This window comes from Eurypyga helias, unplaced genomic scaffold, assembly GCF_000690775.1.
Source record: "Eurypyga helias isolate BGI_N326 unplaced genomic scaffold, ASM69077v1 scaffold785, whole genome shotgun sequence".
Classification (NCBI taxonomy): Eukaryota; Metazoa; Chordata; class Aves; order Eurypygiformes; family Eurypygidae; genus Eurypyga; species Eurypyga helias.
The window spans coordinates 49,237-71,433 of record NW_010250723.1 but is presented as its reverse complement, the minus strand read 5'-3'; positions in this window follow the sequence as shown (position 1 = coordinate 71,433).

The window sequence follows — 22,197 nt, the reverse complement described above, 5'->3', positions numbered from 1 at the left end:
CTGCCTTGGCACTTCCAATGGCAGGGAGAGCAATAATTCCCAATCTACATTTCTTAAAAGCAGTTAAAGGTCATGAATAAATTACTGAGAATTTCAGTATAGAAAGAAAATGGACTGGTGTTAAAATGAAAACATAGACATTTATTATAATTAAAATCCTTCTCTCGAAGAAACATTTCTTTACAATATTTAACATTTTGATACCAAGGAGGCCAAGGTTATAATGCCATTAGCAAAAGATGACCTTTACTTGTCTCTATGAACAATAAATAAGCAGGCAAAATGCAAAACAGCTCTTTCTGTGTTTATCTATATTAGGCATTTCATTGGTGTAGCTTTTTTCTTATGCCTTCAGAATCTTTGTATTTCCAGGTATCTGTAGAGAATGCACTTACTATTGTTTCTGAAATCAAGCTATCTTTATCAGGCAGGAAGTAAAAAGTTAAAAGATAATATTAAGTATTTTTTTTTAAAAACTACCCTCCCAAATGACTTTATACCAATTCTCAAAGATATTTAAAAGATGGTTTCAGGTAGTCATTTATATTTGCATTATCATAATTTATTTTATTCCAGAAATAGATTATTGCTTTCATCAGGAACCTTCCTGAATTCACCCAATTACCATTCACATTCTTTGTTTCTACTCTTTGCCTCTGCAGACATCATTCCTAAGTAACTTCAGCAACCAAAAGGATCCAGCATGAAGGTTCTAGAATATATGAGGCTTTATCTCACAGCTTTGTGACAAGCAATATCTTCCTCAGAAAACAAAAATTATATGTCTGGTGTAGTAACACTCCATCCTGTTTTGTGTTTCTAAGACAATATTTTAAAAAAAATTCTCTCTCTTGCAACTTAACTTAGGCCTGTGAAAATCTCAAACCATCTGGAGACTCACATCTCCTAATTTCAGTCAGACATTGTAATTCTAAAAGGAAGACAAAAGATATTTAGCTGCTATAATTATAGAGAAGGAAAAAAATGTGTAATAGAGGATGAACTGCGTAGAGGAAAGATGAGATTCTCACAACAGGAGAACCCAGCCTGACTCCTTGAGTTTCAGCACTGAACAGTTCCTGGAAAAGACCCCATGTAAGCAGTGCAGGTACTGTGACAGGCTTCTCTCATCTTCCTTCTTCTGTCCACATGCCTAAATCTTTCCCGAGGCAGGTTATGAAAGCCATGATCTAATCAGAGTTAATGATACACCCCAGATATAATCAGATATTATATTATTACCTTAGTTCAGTTTCTTTTCCTAACTCTGAAGGCCTCCTGGGTGCCTCTAAGAAAGCCAGGAATTTGCCTCACTATGCTGTGGAGAAGCAACTAATAAGAGGTAGAGTAGACAGTAGTTTGCTTCTTCATTCCAAGCAAGTGCCACGCAATGTGTACACCTATCCTCAGGACCTGATTAGGGTCCCATTCATGCTAGATCCTTTGCAGACTGCTGAATATCAGCTCCCTATTGCTCTTCTCTTCCTCACAGTTTGCTTATTACAGTCCCAGTTGCATGGTGCTCGATTCCAGCCAGGGGTGGACCATGCTCCCACACCCTGCCCGCAACGGCAAGGTCACAGAGAGCTGCAGCAACTAGGTACACTACAGAGTCAAGCCCATGAGAGCTGAAGAAAGCCCAGAGCTGAGGTCTTCCATCCAACACAGAAACCTCCATTATCTCACTGGATGCAGCTGTGGCTCCCATTCTTCGCTGCCCAACTGCACTTCTTTAGGGGGCGTGATACTAAGGCCATTGACAAGCCAGGATGTATTTCTTGCCTATGACGTGTACGTAGCTCTGAATTCATACTAAATTCTCTCTGGAGCTTAGGTTTCAGATATTTAAATCTCATGCATACTGGCTTGAACCTGGAAACGGACCTTGTCCCAAAGCTTTTATAGATATGAAGTATATTTACAGGATTAAAATGATGAACAAGCAGGAATACTCTGCCTCACTCTCAATAACAGTAGAAGTCTAGTGAACACTTGATATTTTTGTGTTCCATTTTCTCAATAGTATATTTCTAATAGAAATGTTTTATATGTGAACAAATAGTCTTTGTGAGGCATTTAAAAAAATGGTAAATAAGATTCTGTCTTAGGTCTTCTTTCAGAATCCAAAACCAACATGTATTAACAAAGCCCAGCTCCAGACACGCCTGGGACCCATAAAGACATATATTAAAGGACCACCACATATCATCTCCTTCTTAACTAAAATCCCAATACATAGAAGGTCAGCAGCATTGACACCACCCAGCACATACACTACACTAAACCACTGTGTTGTACCACTGTTAAAAGCACTTTCTATTGATTGTTTCTTCTAAGAAAAGGACATGAGAGTAGTAACACAAATTTAGGCAACAGAAATCTGAAGGAAGTAGTCTGACAAAAGAAAGTAATTCACGATGGAACACCAACAAAGATAAAACACAAGGTGTGTAATACATCACCAGCCTTGAAATAAACAAGGAGGCTTTCTGCCATTTTTTCAAGTTTTCAGGCAACCACAACTAATTGCTGAAGGAGAAGTCATAAATCTTCAATGAAACAAATATAATAATAGACAGAAGCAATGCACTATCCTAAGCTGGCTTTATCTGTAAGAAACTTGGAGCCGTATTATGCTTACTGCTCTTGCTGATTTCTGAGAGTAGTGACTATATGTACAGGAGCATATTTGGTCCATACTGCTCGTAAGAGAGGGCAGGGAGCCAGAATTACTGAACTGAGACCTGGTATGGTCTATTAATGTGACTCTAATTCTGTTGTGAATAAAGCAGCACTGTTATTGCTCAAGCTTCATCTTCTAGACACATCTACCTTCAACCTCCGTATGGGCAAAGATGTGGACGTTGCTATATGTGTTAGTGTTGGAGAGTACAACATTAAAAAGCTAATTTTGTGCTGGCAAATGGTGCTGGATTTATGGCTTTGGAGGATAATGCTATAAATTGGTAAATAACTTGACGTTTATGCAGTGCCTTTCATCCTGAAGATTTGCTACAACATGCTTATCAAACCGTACACATTTGGCAGCACTGAAATACAGCCAATTTGGTGTGCAGCCAGCGTACAACAAAGGAAGATGAGAAGGAAGGTATTTAACTAGGTACACCAGGGAAAATTTATTCTTGTAAGGAAATGTAGTGTCCATATTGACCAGAGGGAACCGTGCATTTCAAAGTTTCAGCCCCAAGGCTGTCACTGAGATGACTGCAAAATAGGCTCACATCTTCCCTCTCATTCCACCAGTTATAACTGTATGAATACAAAGACTCTGTTTTCTAATCCTAGGTCCAGCCGTCTAGGCACTCTCTTTAAGCTAAGATGGTGTCTGAACTATAAAACAGCCTTTTGCATGCCCTGTTGCTGCCAATCAGCTCACATTCATTCACCCGTACAAAATATTTTTAATTTTAAATGGATGTCTCCAGTGGGCACAGGTGATTCCTGCTCCATAGCTCACTCAATACCCGATTTCTCAGATGGGACTACAAGAAAACTGCTAGGAAAAAGCGTGAGGGTTTTTTTGGGCCTTGAACTAATAGAATTCCAAAGATCAAATACCTTATGTCAAACAACAGTTTTAGCCTAACTTGACTTTCTTTCAATTCACTGTGATCCCTCCAAAGTTCACATTTTTTTGTATTTACACACATGCACATACATATGCACACATATTTAATATGATTAGTTATGTTTTCAAGAAAGTATGAACATATATATATCAAAAAAGTAGATGTAAGTCACAGGCTGCCATGAATATGGTAAGAACATAAGAACAGGACCAGACTGCAGTCTGTCAGGATGAACCAAGATAAACTAGGAAAACTTGGGAGTTTTCAGAAACTAAGAGTGATATTAGTTGATTGTTTAAAACATGTAGGACCTAGGATTGAATGATTCCTCCTCCTGGGCAGCTTTCAGAATGGCTTTTTTGTCATCAGTCAGGACAACTTTATCAACTTCTTGGTGTCAAATTCACACGTTCAAAATGGAAACTATAACTACAGCTCTTCGCATTAACATTTATTTAGCTTCTTGCTGAAAAACCAAACCATAGTACTAATCTATTTTAAAGAAGAAGAAAAGAGACTGGAACTGTTGTAAAGCACCTGATAGACACTCAGCAACATTCAGTTGCAGAAAGAAGTCTCCCAGTTCACATACCTCTGATTCACTTTTGCACTCTCCCACCTTTTATTACATTCCCCTTGAAATCTGAGAGTTGTATGAAAGTTCCTCTACTTTTGCTGTTTGGACTGCATGGGGCAATCACAAATCAAGCCTCTGTGCAATGGCACACACTTTTTTTCACCTCAGTCTTTCATGACCGATGCCTAAGCATGAGTACAAATGCCAGTCTATGTCAGTTTAACTACCACGAGTTTTTATTGCCAAATCTACAGAGAGCAAATATTTGGCATACCACACACTACTTAAAACTTCTGCTGAAGTGTATTCATTGTTGTGGGAGAATTTATGTTCAGGACCATTCCCAACAGCTGAAAGCAAACCTCTGAAGGTGTCAGTTCATTAAAATCATGTATAATGACACAATTCATCTGGGGGTAAGGGCTTAGACTTTCAAAGGTTATTTAGAGCAAATTGATAAGCCAATGAAGCTTCAGAGATGCTACTTTACCTCTCTCCCTGCAATAAACCTCCCAGTCATTCATTAAAATTAATACACATTAAAAAAAACCCATTGAAATTACAAAGTTTTGAGTTGTTAAGAATGAATCCAATCACATATTTTACATGTAAAAGATATCAATGTGGCTTTCAGCAGCTCAAGAAAAACAGTATTTATCTAATATTACCAAGAAAATTGTGGTTTTACCTGCAAACATATTCGTATGTTACAAGCTTGAGAAATTTCAGAAGTGTCATTACTTGGCAGCTGATATTTGACATTCACATAAAATATTCTCAGCTTGAAAATTCTCTTAGCTACTTGAGAACAGAGAGGTCCAGCCACACTTCTCTCAAGAAATATGTTGTCCTAATGTGAAAGCACGCCCAAACAGGATATCAAGTCTATTCATCACTAATGCAGCTGTTGATAAAACCATCTGCGAACATAAACTCCAGAAATCTTTTGACACAGACTAGCTAAAAAGCTGTACAAGTAAAAAATCCTCAAACTGAATTCTGCTTGGAAGTTTCAGTGGGTGCATCCTATGAGGAGCTTACAGTCACCAGCATTTACAAACTGTCACAGTCAAGAGAGAATTTTCAAGGGAAAATACGCATGTCAGCTGCTGACCTCTGAAAAATTTGGTTATCCATGTCACCATGAGACAGGCTTTTGATAAACTAAAAGTAACCTTTTCAAGCTTTGTGACCCACAAATAGATTTTGAGAGTTTAGAAATCTGGCCCTGAACTGTTTTGAATGAATAATTTCAAATGTCAATGAAAATATTTATCTTTTGGCCAGAACTGAGTTGAGAACAAAAAACATTTCTACAAGTATTTGTTTGAGTCTGGAGATGCATTGAACTACACTGTGTCCTTTTGCTTCTCCTAAATATATGAGGCTACCAGCATGAACAGGAAAGATCCTCATAATCTGGAAAGATTTTGTTTCAATTCATAGACTGTGTGATTGGGTAGTTGCATCAAACTTTGCAGAAATTGGCAGTCAACCAGCTATATAAATAAAGAGCACACGATTTCAGAGTTATCTAGTTGATGTATAGGTCATATGATGGGGCTGTCTCCAGGGTCCACCTTCCAATGTCATGGTGAGGACGGTGCTCTTGCAGGCACACCTGGAGGCAGTTAGGACACTGGCAATGCCTGTGATCACTTCTCTCTCTGTGGCAAAATAATTTTTTCTTATCTTGATCTTCAGTCCTTTAAGTGTTGGAATTCATATAAGATGCTGGAAAATGCTCTGTGGCCTGTTTGTACAGTGCAGGTGTTTTGTAGACTTTAATGAACTGTGATTTCTTGATGTGCATCTGCTGTTCTAAAACACTGAAAGACCTGCTTAAGAATCTCCTATGCCCTCTGTTCCTACAAATTTTTATATTCATTTTATTACAATTGAACAAATGTATTCTTAAATGTCAATATTTCTTCCAACAACATACTATTCTATTCTAGCAATGTTGGTTTGATTAGTCAGCTTAAAAAGAGCTTTTTTGAATGAACTATTGAAGAGGAACTATTTTGAATGAAAAATTCAGTATAAGTTTGTAAATAGTTTTAGTCAAGTTGTATTCACTCTGCAATAGAAATGAAGTGATCCAACACAGCACTCTCTTCATGTTTTCACATGTGATAATTGTGACACTTTATTAATACCTTTCGTGAAACCTATTTCAAGTAATTAGCTGTCTAGCTATTCTGTCAGTCAGTCTGCCAGCACCAGAGTTTATGAAACCAGCATAGATAGCAATAAGCAAAATTGAGAAAGATGTACTTTGATCTTCTGCACTGTTATTAAAAAATGTAAATGTTCAATTTGCACAAAGAATATAAGCAGCAATAGATGATAATTAGATTTTTCCTCAAACTGTTCACCTTTTATTCAAATGTAATGACAACTAATTTGGCATCAAGGCAGCATAAACACTTTCTTTTTTGGAGAGCACCATATGGATTTTGTATTCTCAGAAGACAAGGCAATGGCTAGAAGTATATCTCCAAGGTCACATGCACTTGCATAAACATAACATTGCAGTGTTTCAGGGGAATGAGTACAAGAGCCCAGTTAATTAAATAAAACAAATGAATCCATAAATGAAACATTAAGTGCATACAAGTGGATCGACTGCCAGATCCTGATTTTCATCATCAACAACATGATCAGCTTAAAATATCACAACAGTTTGCAACTAAGATTTTAAAATTAGAATCCAGAAGACTAAAAATAGAATTTTCTCTGCATTCTTAATTTTTCTTGGTCTTATAGCAATAAAAATATTTATTACCTTAAAAAAACTATCACGTATGAGATTATGCACCATCAAAAGAGCTCTGGATGGCAGAAGACATCCCTCACACCCTTTTCACCAAAATGTAGACACCAACTTGGAAAAGAAAGGACTGAGAATATCTAGGGTCTCCTGCACAGATACAGGCTCTCAAGTAAAGTTATAGAATGTGATCCCCGTGATTAAAGATTTGTTAACAGAGACATTATTCTGCTTCTTGCAACTAGAACTGTTTTCAACCTCTTACTCTACTTATTTGAAGAAGGACCACTAACATCTTTGAACTTAGTAGAATTTGAAAATACTGATTCTGGGAAGATGATCAACAGTATCAACCTGCATAGATTTCAGTGTAAGTATCTCTTCCTGCCAGAGACATCTCTGTAGTGTGGATAGTACATAACCGTGACTCCCCAAAGACACTGCCTTCATAGGTGTCACTGGTAACTGACTAGAAGTCTTCAATGAAACGAATCATCTTGTGATGCCATGTACTGCCAAACAGAGGAACCAGCAGCAGGAAATACCATGGGCAGTATTATGCTGTACTGTTCAAGAAAAAAAAAAAATCACAAAGTCCTACATACCAAACAAACAAACAAAAAAAGCTCCACCAAAAAATGAAATACGAGGTCAAGAATAAATTCTAAACAATTCACAAAGCAGAACAAACCAGAAATGCTGATTGGAAGGACATATGAATTAAACATAATCCATACACAGTAATTGCAACCAGCATTTAGTATCTTTTACCTTAAGGAAGGTTACTGTGCATTGAGAAGAAAGCCTTCAAAACTTCTAACATGTAAGTAGGAGAAGCAGAGCACCCTTTGAAATTTACATTCAGGAAAAATATACATGACTGAAAGGAACAGTGGACACCTCGGCACAACTATCTTATGCAGAATTACACTGAGATTTCCAGTGGTAGCTAATGACATTAAAATATTTAAGAACTCTAATCCTGTGAGATTTGAAGCAATAACTAAAATGCATTCATTAAACAAATCACTGATGGTGGATAGACACCCTGGGGAAAAATAAACGTGATACAAATGAACTTGCTCCCCAAATTAAATATGTATATGCCTATGAGATTCTCCCTCTGCCCAATGCTACTTTCAAAATGTGAATTATACCCTGGAAAAGGCTTATGTGACACCATAAAAACACATATTTTAAAAGACTTCATCTACAAAGTGAACGAGAATAGTTACATACTTATATCTTTGGTAAAACTGTACTGCTTTTTTTGAAAACTGTGTCATGCCATAGACAGAAGTGATCACAGATAAGATGTTTATATGTCAAGTTGCCATTCATAGCTATACCAATCTAATTCTTATATATGCCAAAGAGATCCAACCTCTTATCCACATACCTCTGTAGATACAATCTGGTTTAGCATACCAAAAACAGATCTGTCCTTCATCTTATGTTGACACTTCACTGAAGAGATTTTTATGGTAAAATGTAGAAAAAATGAAATACAGTGTATTATAGGTAATCCATGTAAAACTGAGAATTAGCCTGCCAGAAGAATAAAAATTTCCATTATATAGGCAATCATAATATTTTCTAAGGCCAGAAATTAACTAGAGGGGTTCCTAATTATCTGTCTGGCAGGACTGGCAAAAAGACAAAGGGCGTGGTGGTGCTGGAGGGATGGATGCTGCACAGGGCGAATCTACGTAACCCCTCAGTGCACTGGAGCCATCCTGTTCACTCGCACAGTGACAGAAATGCATTGCATTGCATCTGTATTTAGTCAAGTGCTCTGAATTCAACTGTATATTGAAATGATTTCTCCTCAGGTGGATCCAAGGCTAAAATAATATGCATGGGTAGAGTGCCCCCCATATGCTATGTAGACACAGGATGCCTTTCTCAGGGTGAAGAAACATCCTCACAGAGGTCCTCCTGCAGTGTACTCATTACTTACTCATGAATTTCTATCAGCAGCATGTGCAATAAAGACAGGTCATCTACGATGGGTGCACAGAAACCTACTTCATGTCATCTGTCAGACACAAATTCATCTTACATATCTAGGACTAGCAACTAGCATCAAATTAATTACCAGGAAACACAAAATAAAGATATATACTCCTAGAGCAGTAACAGAACATGACAAATCAAAATGAGGTCCTTTCTTCATGCTGCACCAGTCACTACTGGAGACACAACTTATGGACATTGGCATGATGGGATATAGGCCATACAGGGCTCCATCAACTAGCAAGACAGACAGGATATACATTAGATCAATGATTTCCTAAAGGTAAACATTACTTTTTCTAGCTATTATTTTCATCACCAACCATAACTGTTCTGAGATTTGGTGCTGTGATGAATCAGACCTCAACACAGTGTTTTAATTATCACTAATCTTTCTGAGTGATGGGTGATCAATTTCATTCACTCCTCTTCATTTGCACTGGTACTCTTATTCATCCAGGCATTCTTGAATGATTGTCTCCCTCATCTTATCGCAAAACCCGATTTCTAGCTGATAAGATTTTCTGTCACACAATTCTCCTTATGAAACTAACCCATCTGTCAGACTTCTTTACTGGCCTTACAACTGTAAACAATTCTCTGCAAGAACTAGGTTCAAATGTCTTTTTAAAAAATAAAATGCAATTTAAAAAAAATCTGGTGGTGTTGCAGTCTGCCTCCTAAAGATAGATTTTTATATTAAAGTTGCACTCTTGATAAATTTACCAGGGCTTTCTTTACTGTCTTGGGTAATAATCGAGTCTATATTCCAAACTTTCAACCTAAATAAAACACTATTCCTCTCAATCAGAACATTCTTATTCCTCTTTGGTTTACCTGCTTTGTTTTGGATATTAATTGCAAACTATTTTCCTATGATATCCATCTCTTTGATTAACTACAATCTTTCATTCATCAACGTATGAAGCAAGGAATTTATTATCCATGTACCTCAAATTACTGGAAAAATCTACCATTCATCTTGAAAACTCTTCTAAATCCTTCCATCACCTTTCTAATTGCTATATCTATGTTGAATAAATGAGGTGGCATTGTGCATCCTCTCTTTAGCCTCTGAGTGACTACAACCCCTTGGATAACATTTATTCCATTTTTTGGACCTACACTAAGGTTTATCTGATTTTTGCAGTTCTCATTTTAAGGTCTAAGTGAATTTATGAATCTGTATGGAAAGAATTCTCCTGAATAGAGCTTTTTGTTTAAATGCTATTTTGAACTCATAACTATGGATTTGTCTAGAAATTTTAAACACACTGTTGTTTTTGCTGCAAAGAAAACAACTTAGTCAAAGCACAGCTGAGTGGAAGGAAAACAAGTATTTAGATTACCAGAAAGAAAAATGTTTTATTATTATGTATGAAGGACTCTGTGACACAAGGACATATATAAGTGATTTAGTACAAAATGTTGATTGTGCAATTGGTTATAACTCTAAAGGATTCTGAGAGTTACAAACATCAGAAAACCTTGTACAGGAACTTTGAAGACCTTGATCTTGCCATCATATGAATGACCAACACTGACTTTACAAAAGCAGCTAAAGATAGAGAGCTTTCAAATGCCATCTTTTATTCAGTTCTCCTGCCCTGCAGACTGAATATCTGTGGATGATATTAAATTCAACTTTGTTAAAGATAATTTTAAAAAGAAAAAAAAGAAAAAGAGAACACTCTCTTTCTGAAGAGTGGGTGGGACTATCAATACTGGAAAAAAAGGGTTTAAAATATCTTTAAAGCTTACCAACATAGATTCAGGTACCTTGCAGATTGCGCTTGCCAATCTGTTTAGTTAAGTACATTAACAAGATAGAGATTGTTTGGAGGTCACTTGAGGTGTTTATGAAAACAAACAGAAACAGCAACTCACATGATTAAACTGATGCTGAACACTTAGAAAGGAAATTTCCTTTACTCTGAAACCTTTGACATCTGATTATATTTACTTTTTCATTTCCTACTCAGCTGTAAACTTTGAGCTTTCCTGTGCCAAACCACTCAACTCTGGACGCTACCACCCCTTCCAGAAGAAGCTTTTAAAACCCAAAACAACAACAGCAGAATTGGCATCAGCATAAATGTAGTTTAATACAACTCTTTTCTTTCTATACCTGAAAAGTGTAGTCCTCTCAGGAGGTTTTTCCCCCCCCCCGTTATTAAGGGTAGAAAATATATCAAGGATTGAAGATCCCAGCTGTTCCCGTAAGAAAGGAAGCCTGTAGACACTGGACTGTGAAATTTAATCTAGAAGGTGACACCAGATGAAAACAATGGTAATCTGATTTGCTTTATTGACTAGTGATTTCATCCTTGGAGGAAAAAGAATGGGGTGGTTTTCAGGTGGTCTATACACTGTTCTGCATGAGAGAGAGGTACCAAACCCAAAATTTATTTCTCACTTTAGTCTCTAAGACTGTGTAACATAATCCAGGCCCAAGATAACCAGATGCAACTATTGCCTTGCATCTTAATGGGCCACGTCTGGTCCAACACTGATGTTTGTGTGCAAATAAAATAAGTTATAATTAATATATGAACCATATGAAGTCAATGTTATAATTTCTTTAGTGGAAAGCTGACCTGAAAGATCACATACTTCAGCACCATTTTGACAGAGTAACTACAACGATGCAACTAGACAGTGGGTGTCAGGAAAGGGAAAAGATCACCATCAACACATTTAATTTTTCATAACTCTACTTAAAACTCTCACAGGAATCAATATATCTGAGGCAAAGTGGCCTGTTTTTTTTTGGTCTGTCCAGTATTTTGCCCACTGCTTTTGATTTGGGTCATCTCTGAGTAGAATGCAAATATAGTAACATTCAAGTTTAAGCAAGGTAACTCTTTTCAATACAGAGTAGCTGAGATAGTTTTAAACTATACAAAACTCAGCAAGAATAGAGAGTGCGAACAGCTTTTTGCCAAGGCACTTTTTGTAGCACAATTATTTTGGTCTTTTTATTTAACTCTTAGGTCTGGGTTTGGTGTTTTTTTTTTTTTAATTCCTGCCAAAATACATATACCATTTCCCAGCTTACAGCATCTCAATTTCTACAGGAAGATACAGTTTCAAAAGGTGACAGAATGTCTTTGCTAGCAGAACTATAGCTCTCTTTCCTTTGTGGTATTATTCAGCTCTCTCAATGGTTTGTAGCTGGAGAGAGCTCAAGAGGACTGTATGAGCCCATGCACATCTTCAGGTTTGCACCAGGACACACTGCCAGTATTAAAGCTCAGTGTGTGGGAGGTGAAGTTTTCTGTATGCAACTAAAATGTATGGTTCTCTCCAGCTTTCCCTTCTGAAACTTGCATTGAAGCTGCATTTTCCCAGTTTTAACTCAATCACTATTCAGCAAATGCAACCTTACTAGTTTTGCAGCATGTGGGAGTCAGCATGTGTACCTTATCTTGTCTTTCTATCACATACAAGGAGAATATTTTTAGCCTTCAGCACTTAATTAAAAAAGGTGAGGCTGACATCTTCTTCCATGCCTGTGCTAGTGACACAGAGCATTGCAAATGACTCTCTGCTGGGCAGAGGGAAGGTAAGCTTTGTCTAGCTTTGTGCTTCAATTACAGTCCCATGCTGGCAGCCAATTTATTCCAGTCACCAAAGCCCTTGTTTTCCTACATCCAGTCCCTGGTTACAGAAACCATAAGCTCTGCTGATCTGTGGCAATGAGCAGCATGAAGGAGAATCTTAGCCCTCTCTGGAAAGAAAGGGGAATTAATGGTTAGACCTCAGGGGGATGGAAAGGGACTTTAATTACCACCCCAATCCCCACAGAGTTTAAAAGATGGTTTGAACTCTAACACTGCTGCATATTTCTGACATTCAGCCACATCAAAGTTTTGAGATTAACCAACATCGCTTTTATTCCATACACATAGCTTCAAATCAGAAGCATATGTTTACATGTATTTCCACTCCCAATTGCACAAGAGGATAGCTTTTGCTTGATGATTTCTACAAACTGTAGTCTGTAGCTTAACTTAATTAAAAATAGGGACAAAAATAAGTCTATTTTTTATTTGGTTTTATCTCTCACTTTCTTAATGTAGGTAAAGTTAGATTTTAACTAATTAAATTAATAGATTAATAATTACTCTTATTACAATATTTTGGAAATTATTTGAAATGTTTTAGATCTAAATTTAGGTATAGAAAATTGTACTACGTTGACCTTAATGATGGGATTAGATTTGCATTGTTAATGGCAGCATAAGTACCATACTAAAAATGTAGATGTTCAGTATATTGTAATTTGAAAGTGCTTTCTACTTGCTCATCAGCATCATGTTGCTACACAACCTGAAGTATATAATTTGCTTGCTTTAGAAAAAGTGCCCTTGTTCTTCTGGGTCAAGGAGGTATAATACCAATTAAAGCACTAAGAGAAGTCAACATCATCTATTAGACAGCTGCATTTAGCTTTAAAAAGCAAAAAGAAAATAATACCTTAAAAACCCCACAGAATCAAGTGAAAAAAGTAGGCTTAAGCAAGAGAAGGAAGATATTCTAACTTTTTCTATAATTTTATTGCATTCTGGTTTAAGACTCTAATATTACATGGAATCATATGCAAAAGCATTTAGGAAGAAGAAATAAAAGAATAAACACTGAACATTTTAAGAGATGTAAGCAAACAGGGAATAGAAAACCAAGTTGGGATGACGAAAGAGAGCCTCTTTTCACAAATAAGAGAAGCATGTCATTAACAGTTAAATGTTAAAAGGAACCTGAGTGATGTGACATCAGCAATGATACTTTGGGACCATAGGTAAAAGAACAATTGAATGTCTGCTGTTAACAACAAAAATACAAGGAAGTGCAAAAGACACCATCTACAAGGAAGGATGGGATGCTGGAGGTCCCGTGGTCACTGAGCCAGCATTGACATGAGTACCTGGCACCCTATACAACTTTTCTACCTTTGTCAAACAATTGCCATTATTAAGAAAACTTGAATATAGAAGAGGAGCCTGATTCCTAAAAACGTCTCCATTAAAAAAAATAAACTGCCCTTACCCTTATGTCAGTGTTTTAAGCTTAAAATCAGATTCATCAAGAAAGAATGAATCCTGAACAAAACCAAGAGATTGATCATAAATACAGCCCTCCTAGACAGGCATCTGTTCTGACCAACACCTCTGGGCTCTCTCTGTGGCCAAGAAAAAGCAACAGGGACCTCTATGGGGGCATTCATTCAACCAAAAAACCTGACTTTTAAAATATGTACACTCTGGAATCTCTGATCTTCTTGACAAGAAGTTGTTTCCTAGAGAACTAGGTTGGAGTACTTGGTAATGAGCGAATTCCGTCTGTGAGGTTGTCAGGCAAGACCCGAGGCAGTGACTGTGGTTCAATATAGGCCTGTTTGCTGAATCATCTTGAAGAAACTAAGTTCCAAGACTTGAACATTAATAAAACAAAACTGGCTATAAATGTAAGAAGTGATGCTTTTCATATAAATTCCTAATTTTGTGCCTTCCTTCCCTCATAAAACTAAGGTAAACTATATTAAAATACAAAATTCTTGCGTGAATATGAAACACTGCGTGTAAAAAAAAAATTAAAAAAGGAGGAGGTACTTTGACAATCATCTAGAAAACAGTGGACACTGGGAATAGGGCTAATCAGATGAGGCAGTTGGATTTTAGTATCAAATGAGGTACTGCAAACTATTATAATCCCAGAGCTAATTGAACAGAAAATAAAAAAGAACTTGCTACCATGCAGAGAGCAGCAATATGGCAGAATATGCAAACTAAGAAACTGATCCTTTTATTGGCATCAGAGGTTCAGTGATCACTTATTCTGTTGCATAATACTTTCTCATAAATCCTTTCTGAAACTTGTATGGAAAATAATTTTCTCTCAAGGGTTATTTATTCCCCATATTAACAAACAACTTCTTTTGCTACTTTCATGAGGATGAAATTACTGCTTTCTTAAAATAGGTTCTAACTGTACTAGCTCCTAATTTTTCAATTCTTGTATTTGGCAAAACAGTTTAAGTTGATAGTAAGTAAATTCCCTAAAGCTAGTAAAGAAGATTCAAGGACACTTCATACTAGGCAATAACACAAAAACATTTTGGACAGCTGTGGTTAGCAGTAGTAAGGATTTTCCAAAAAACTAACTCAAAGTTATTTTTTGTATGTATCCATGGCTTTTCCTCAGGCTGTCCACTGAGTACTCTGAACCAGTAGTTGCCAATCACCACAAAGGGATACTGAGGCTGATTGATACTTCATACTCCTGTAATTAATATGCTGTTCACTCATTCTTCCAACCCTAATTATGAGTAATCCATGCTGAGACTTGCACTGTCCCTGATGCATCTTATTCATCTATATGCACCCTACCCCACAGTGTCACTTGGTAAGACTTATTGGAAGGGTGAAATGGGAACCTCTGTGATTACCCCACCATCGCTACCTCCCTGAGAACAGCACATCCAGGGGTTGCCAAGCTGGCTGTTAGGTGGGTACCTGCCCCCAGCCTCTCTGATGTCCTCTTTGCAGTTGGTGGCACCTTCAGGAGAAAGGTGCAAGGGATTGCTAAATTGTACTGCAGTACAAGCTCAATACAAATAACATTAAATTTGCTCCTCCTCAGTAAACTCTTTTGGAGGGTAAGAATTCAGCCATTGGCATCCCTGGTGCTAATCTCATTCACAAGAGGAAATAGAAGTGAAACAAAACAAAACAAAAATTCCCCCCACTCCCCTAAAAAACCCAAACTGAAACAAAAACCCCCCAAACCCTCCAAATACAGTGTAGCTGCTTCATTTTTCAGTCATTGTAGCAAAAAGGCACATAACTCTGTTTAGTTCATGGGAAGCAAAAAAATCAAACCGTGAGTTTTTTCCAAACACCTCTTGAGTACCAAGAATGAGAGAAATTTTGTGTGCTGGGCATGGTTATCGCTGAAAGGATTATAAAATAACTTGCAGTTCCCATTAGTTCAAGATTGTTTGATTTGAAAGCATTTACAGGAACTATATTTAAGTTGAATTTTCAGTGCACTACCAGAACCCTAAGTAGTCAGAACACCCACAAGAACATAATTGCTTTCCTCAGCTTTTCCAGATCCATTTTTTTTTTTAATGTTCTGAAAAACCTTTACAAACCGACTGTTTAAATTGTTCCTAAACGGCTTTCTATACTACTTTAGAATGGGAAAACCATGTATTTAGTTCCTTTTAATTTTATTTGTGACTACACTTTGAAACATTCATCTGATTTCAATTTATGCTTCCAGAGATCATCTCCCACTCAGTCATGAATATTTGCATTTAGGGCATATTAAGGCAAGCAAGATTCACGCAACTCTTCTTTACAATATAAATTGTGATACTGCTTGAGGTATAATAGAGATCATGGTGAATACAGATTTTAAAAAACATGTTCAAGACTTTTCAGGGAATATATCTTGTTTGTATTTATGTGATTCTAGGCTACTTTTCTATGTTCACTTTTTGATTAGACAAGTCACATTCACCTCCATATGATGCATTCCTTTCCTATTCAGAAAATAAGAAATACATTTAAAAAATGTTGTTTATTCAGAGGTTTATCTTTTGCTAGAAGTGCCTGCTTCACTGCTCTTTGGATAACACTGATATACGTTATGCATCTACTGCAGTTTATTTAGTTGTTTGAATATTTATTTATGGGGACTGTACTTCTTTCAGGATAACCAGATATAAGACATACTAAATGTCATGAATATTCATAAGTTTTCAACCCCACTATAAATAGCAATCCAGCAACCTGCCTTCATAAAGTAAAGGAAATCTTAAATACAGATTATGAAGAAAAATGTATGCATGCTTAATTATTTATTTATTTGGATTTACATATACACCCACTTAGCACAACCCATAGAGATAGGAACTTAAACACCTAGTATCATCAAAAAAAGGAACCTGTATACCTGAGCACTTAGCCAGTGCAACAGGCCACATTATAAAAAGAATATCTACAGAACTGGGATCCTGTATAGGACCACTAAACATGGTCCTATATGACACATTCAGCAGAAAAAATATTTTAATACATCCTAGTTGAATACAGTACTATGATCACTGATCAGAAAAATTTCTTGTACCATTGAAAAATCTACTCCTTTACTTAAATTAGCACTTTCTTTGTATTATTTATTAACACTAATAAAACTACAAAACAACATTACACATCTTTCTCAGAGACTACTACAAATAAAACCAAAGCATAGTGAACTCGAGAAGGTATAGATTTTTATTTCAATGAACCTCATTCTATGATTCTATGATCCTACCCATTTGCGCACAGACTCACCACTACAGCAGTCTTAAGTCTGATTTGCTCTACTGGTTTGCCTGTGACCTATTTGTCCTCAGACTTTGTAATAAACTAGCAAAACAAATTTGGCATTACCAGTTCTCTGAAATATTTCAGCTATAAAAAAAATCTTGCTTCTTTCCCCTTTCCTTTTTCTTTTGCATTTATAAAAAAAATTATTGCTCTTCTTTTTCTGTAAAAGAACAACCTAGAAGCAGAAACAGCTCTACTAGTGAGATACCATGAATTTGGTGACTTTTCCTTTATTCTAGTTATTATGGATTTCAGAATTATACCCGCTTAGTTTCAAGGAAAATTCAAATCTCCTAACAGGAGTTATCTCAAACAATTGCAGTCTCAGCAACATATTTTTCATTCTTTGCTATATAGGTACCATGGTCTGTAGAATATCTATTTTGCTTGTCATCTTTTAGAACACAACTACTCTCTTAAAAAAATCAGACAGAAAATACTCTGAAAAGTATTTAAACCAGAAATATCTTTGATATTATATATATCAGAAATGTTTTAACTTTTTTCATGTGTTTTTAACTGTCTTTTGTAAAGCCATTCAAAACACACCTTGATATTACTTCAAATCTCCACCTCCTTCCAAAAATTCTTCTATTGATTAGATGAAGCCTCAGCAAATACTTCCATCACATTCAGGGTCTGAGGTGCAATATACTGATTTAGACATTTCATTAAATCTAAGCCTGCAGGACCTCCCTTATATTTAAAAACTGATCTCAGAATAATTTAGATGTTTGCTTTATGTAATCCCTAATAATATTAGTGAAAATTATCACATTTTATATAAAACTCAAAACAGTGGGCAGGCCATTTCTGTGGCTCTATGAAAATGGTAACAGGAATACCCTAGAACAATGTCTGGGAATTCAGTGATTCTCCTAAGAAAATGTTGCAAATAACAGTAATATTAGTTGCTATTTCTACAAACAGGAACAATGGTTTTGAAAATGTAATTTAACATTTGTACACTATTCTTAACTGCATAAAGCCCCTTTTATAAAACGTGTTCCAGTTACTTCTGCAAAAAGACTTAATGCCAGGCCCTGAAATGTCATGGCAACAATGAAGCAAAGAGCGTTTTAGGACATGGTGGTCTTGGAAAACAAGCTGCAGAACCTATTTAAAATCTGAATTAGATGAAGGGTAAACTCAAGATTCCACCAGAAGGGAAATTAAGAACTTAAACTCAAGTTAATATTTGACTATGTCAAACACTATAAAACTTTTTTAAAAGATGTAAATTGGAGAAAAAATGGATGCCACATGCCTTTTTAATTGATTTCTTGTGGTTGACTCAGCTGAAATATTTCAGATTCTTCATTATCATTGCACAAATCAGAGTGAATTAGTTTTGAGGTTGTTGCTGAATTGAATTCCAAAGGTGTAACTATATCAATTCACTAAGAATTCAGTAAATGTGGAGCAGGCTTTTTGCAGGTAGCACACTTACTGTAGAAATCCATAATCATCTTCAGCTGAACTAGAAGAATACCAGTTTTTTGATTATTACAGGAGGTGAAAATAGATGCTTTCTTTTAATTTAATTTTCTTAGTTTCTTTCTTTAATATGTAGTAATATGGTGATTCTTAACCAGCTTTTGAATAATATTTCTGTTACTGAGTAGGGGAAATTTTTTTTTTACATGTGATAAATTTCAGGAGATATAAACAATTCAGCTACCTCATAGAGGGCCAGACTTCAAAGGCACTTCCATGCAAGTGACCATAAGCAAGGAGGATGAGAACATGGCTGCAAAGAAATTTGTCCCCTCTCAAACTATCACTAACAAGACTGTGGGAAGTGGTAACTAACTAGGAAGAACATTTCTCTGACCACACAGAGTCTTGAGTGGGATTATGGCATTGGACATAGATACAGGGAAAATATAATAGTTGGAAGAACTGAAGGCAGTCAGAACAACCCGTGGAAAAAAGAGCACTCTTTATTGTTGCTCTTGGTTTGGGGCATCTGGACATGTCCTCTAATTATTAGAGGGACTGTAGTGATAGAGGGAGTCTTATTCAAGGAACAGAAAGATTTAATCTGGAAGGCAGAATCCACAGAAATGTTCCTTGGAAAGAAAGGGAAAAAAAAAAAAAGAGGAGGAGAGGGCAGCCTCTATCCAGCACAAAGGGCTATATCCAAAGATATTTTAATTCAGTGTGTTTGGTTGGTATTTTATGGATATAGTAAACAGAGGTGACCCAGTCCTTGACAAAATAATGCACAATATCTTGATGGCATATTTATTTTTGAGGTCAGGTTGGCATTTACATGAAAAAGAAATCAAATTTAGTTATCACCAAGGATGTGCAAAAAGCCAACAGCAAGTCAGTTCTCATATAAAATAGAAACCATGAGAATGGTGAGAATTTCCCTAACAGCAAGAATTTTATTTCTCATAATCTTTTCTTGCCTTTCTATTACAGGGATTCCAGTCATAAACTGACATGTGGATAGTCCTTGACATACCAAACATTGAGAACAGATGGGCATCAAAACCTAGGCTGTGATTTAACTTCAACTTTCTTGTGAGAAAGCATCAGCAAAATCTCTGACATATCAAACAGCTAAATCTTCTATTCATAGACTGGTTTATCCAGAATGAATGAGAACTAACCCTAAGTGAACATATATGTTCACAGTAAATTCCCTCTGTAAATGTTCCAGTAAACAGCACTAAATAATTTCAAGCATCTCATGCGTGTTTAGAATCAGTAATACTCTTGATAGTACTGAACAAACATTAACTAATTAATCTTGACAATACCCTAGATGCATCAGTTAAGCATTTCCACACTGCAGAAGTAAAAAAAAAAAAAAAAAAAAAAAAGAGGTCTAATTGCCCAACATCTTTGTTTATTTCTAATAATGGAAGTATGGACAAACTAGGTACACTTACATCACCTATTAGTTAGTTGCTCATATCATTTCCTTATTTCTTCTGATTTGGTACCTCTGAATCTACTTAGGAGTCACTTGGGTAGTGACTTCACTAGGACTAAGACACTATCTGGAGAAGTTAGAATTACACCTGAGTTACACCAATATAAGTGAGACTGAAAACAAGGAGATCTAGTCCTGTTCCAATGCATGTTGAACTTTCTAAGTCTTCAAACGGATACGGAGAAGGTACCAGCTAGAATATCTGCAGAAACACATTAAAGAAATTGTACAAGTGCATATGTGGGTTTTTTGCTTCTTCTAACCGTCATTTGGATAAGGCAAATTATGAAATAAATTCTTGTAAGACCAAAAAGATCTTTTATACTTTGAACTTCTTCAAAACTTGAAATATATTCATGCAAGTTAGAGAAATTAATTTTAAAGACATAAACACTTCAGCAAAGACATATGGCATATTTTGTAGTCTCTGAACTGCAGTCCTGAAAGACACAGCAAACATATGCAGGAAAAAGCCTTAATATGCCAGAACACTTGCCTGTCTCAATCCTCCAACTATATCAGTTACTCTAATAAAATATATAGCCCTTACAGGCATTTCCACACTTACATCCCTAAACAATCACAACTCTACAAGCATTAATCACTCCATAAAAAGCAAACACATACAATACACATTTTCCTTTTAAATGTTTGTTAGTTGTTTTATTTATCATGTTCCTTATTAACAATAACATTTCTTGAGAAAGAAAACACGATTTTTTTGCTTCTTATGATAAAATATAAAAAGAAACTATGCCACAACCACAAAATTTTTAGGGTGAGATCCAGTGTAAGTACAATTCATATAATCTGGTGGCGAGTTCTCTAATTTTAACTAAATTTCTACATTGAAAACTGGTTCTTAATTTCATTGTGGTTTTGGCTTTGACAAAACGACTGCTTTATATTTGTTAGCAATTTCAGTATTTATGACTTATCATACTGCTAGATGCACATCCATTATTTACTAACAGTACATCTTAAGGATTATGAAACTTCAGGAAGTATCTAGATTATTCACAAAAATATGTAATAAAAGCACCGCACACAGTTATACATGGTTGCCTTGAAGCAAAATATAGATATATTCTGTCATCAGGCTATGTCCTGCTGTGTTAGCACTGATACAGAGATAGGAGTGGGAGCTCTGACTGTGCAGGGAAAGGGGTATTGTGCACATGCTAAGAAAATACCCTTCTATTGCACCAGCAACTGGGAAATGAAATTATTACATCTGTATCAATCAAGCAGTGTCACAGAAATAAAATCATGGTAATGGGACTGTTATGATAGGATCAACGCTGCCTGTTTTGAAATGTCTTCTGCTTCACCTTGTGGCCTCAGCATTTATGTGGCAGCAAAAAGCCATTATCTGTTCTATTTTAGTGACATTTACTCTTTCTCCTCATCTGTTCAGATGTCCATTCTTTGATGGCTCTAGTACATCATGCTTTTCATACTCTGGCAGTTATGTTTGCTACCATTTCAGGCCACTTGGATGCTTTGGGTGAGAACGGCTTTTTCTCCCTTTTCTCAAAACCACCACAGCTGAAGTTCTGTTGCTGTAATTATATAATTGCATTTTCTTCTCCAATTGGAGGTTCCATGAAATTGTATTACCACAGCTTTTACACTTGGATCAGATGTAAAAGCTTTCTCAGCACTAAAACACTGAAGTTCTCCAAAGTAAGCTAATAAACAAAATTTAAGCAAATGGCAAAGCAGTAGCCTGGTGTAAGAGTAGTTGCTGAAAGGTACAAAGGATCTCAGAGCTGCCACTATTTCACAGATTTCATTGCATCTCAGTTACTTCACTACAATCATATGTCAGTGCTATGAAAAAATAAAAAACAAAAGCAAAGTGTAATTATCACAGGCAGGGAGCAACTCTATGCAGAAATCAGGGAGTGTAC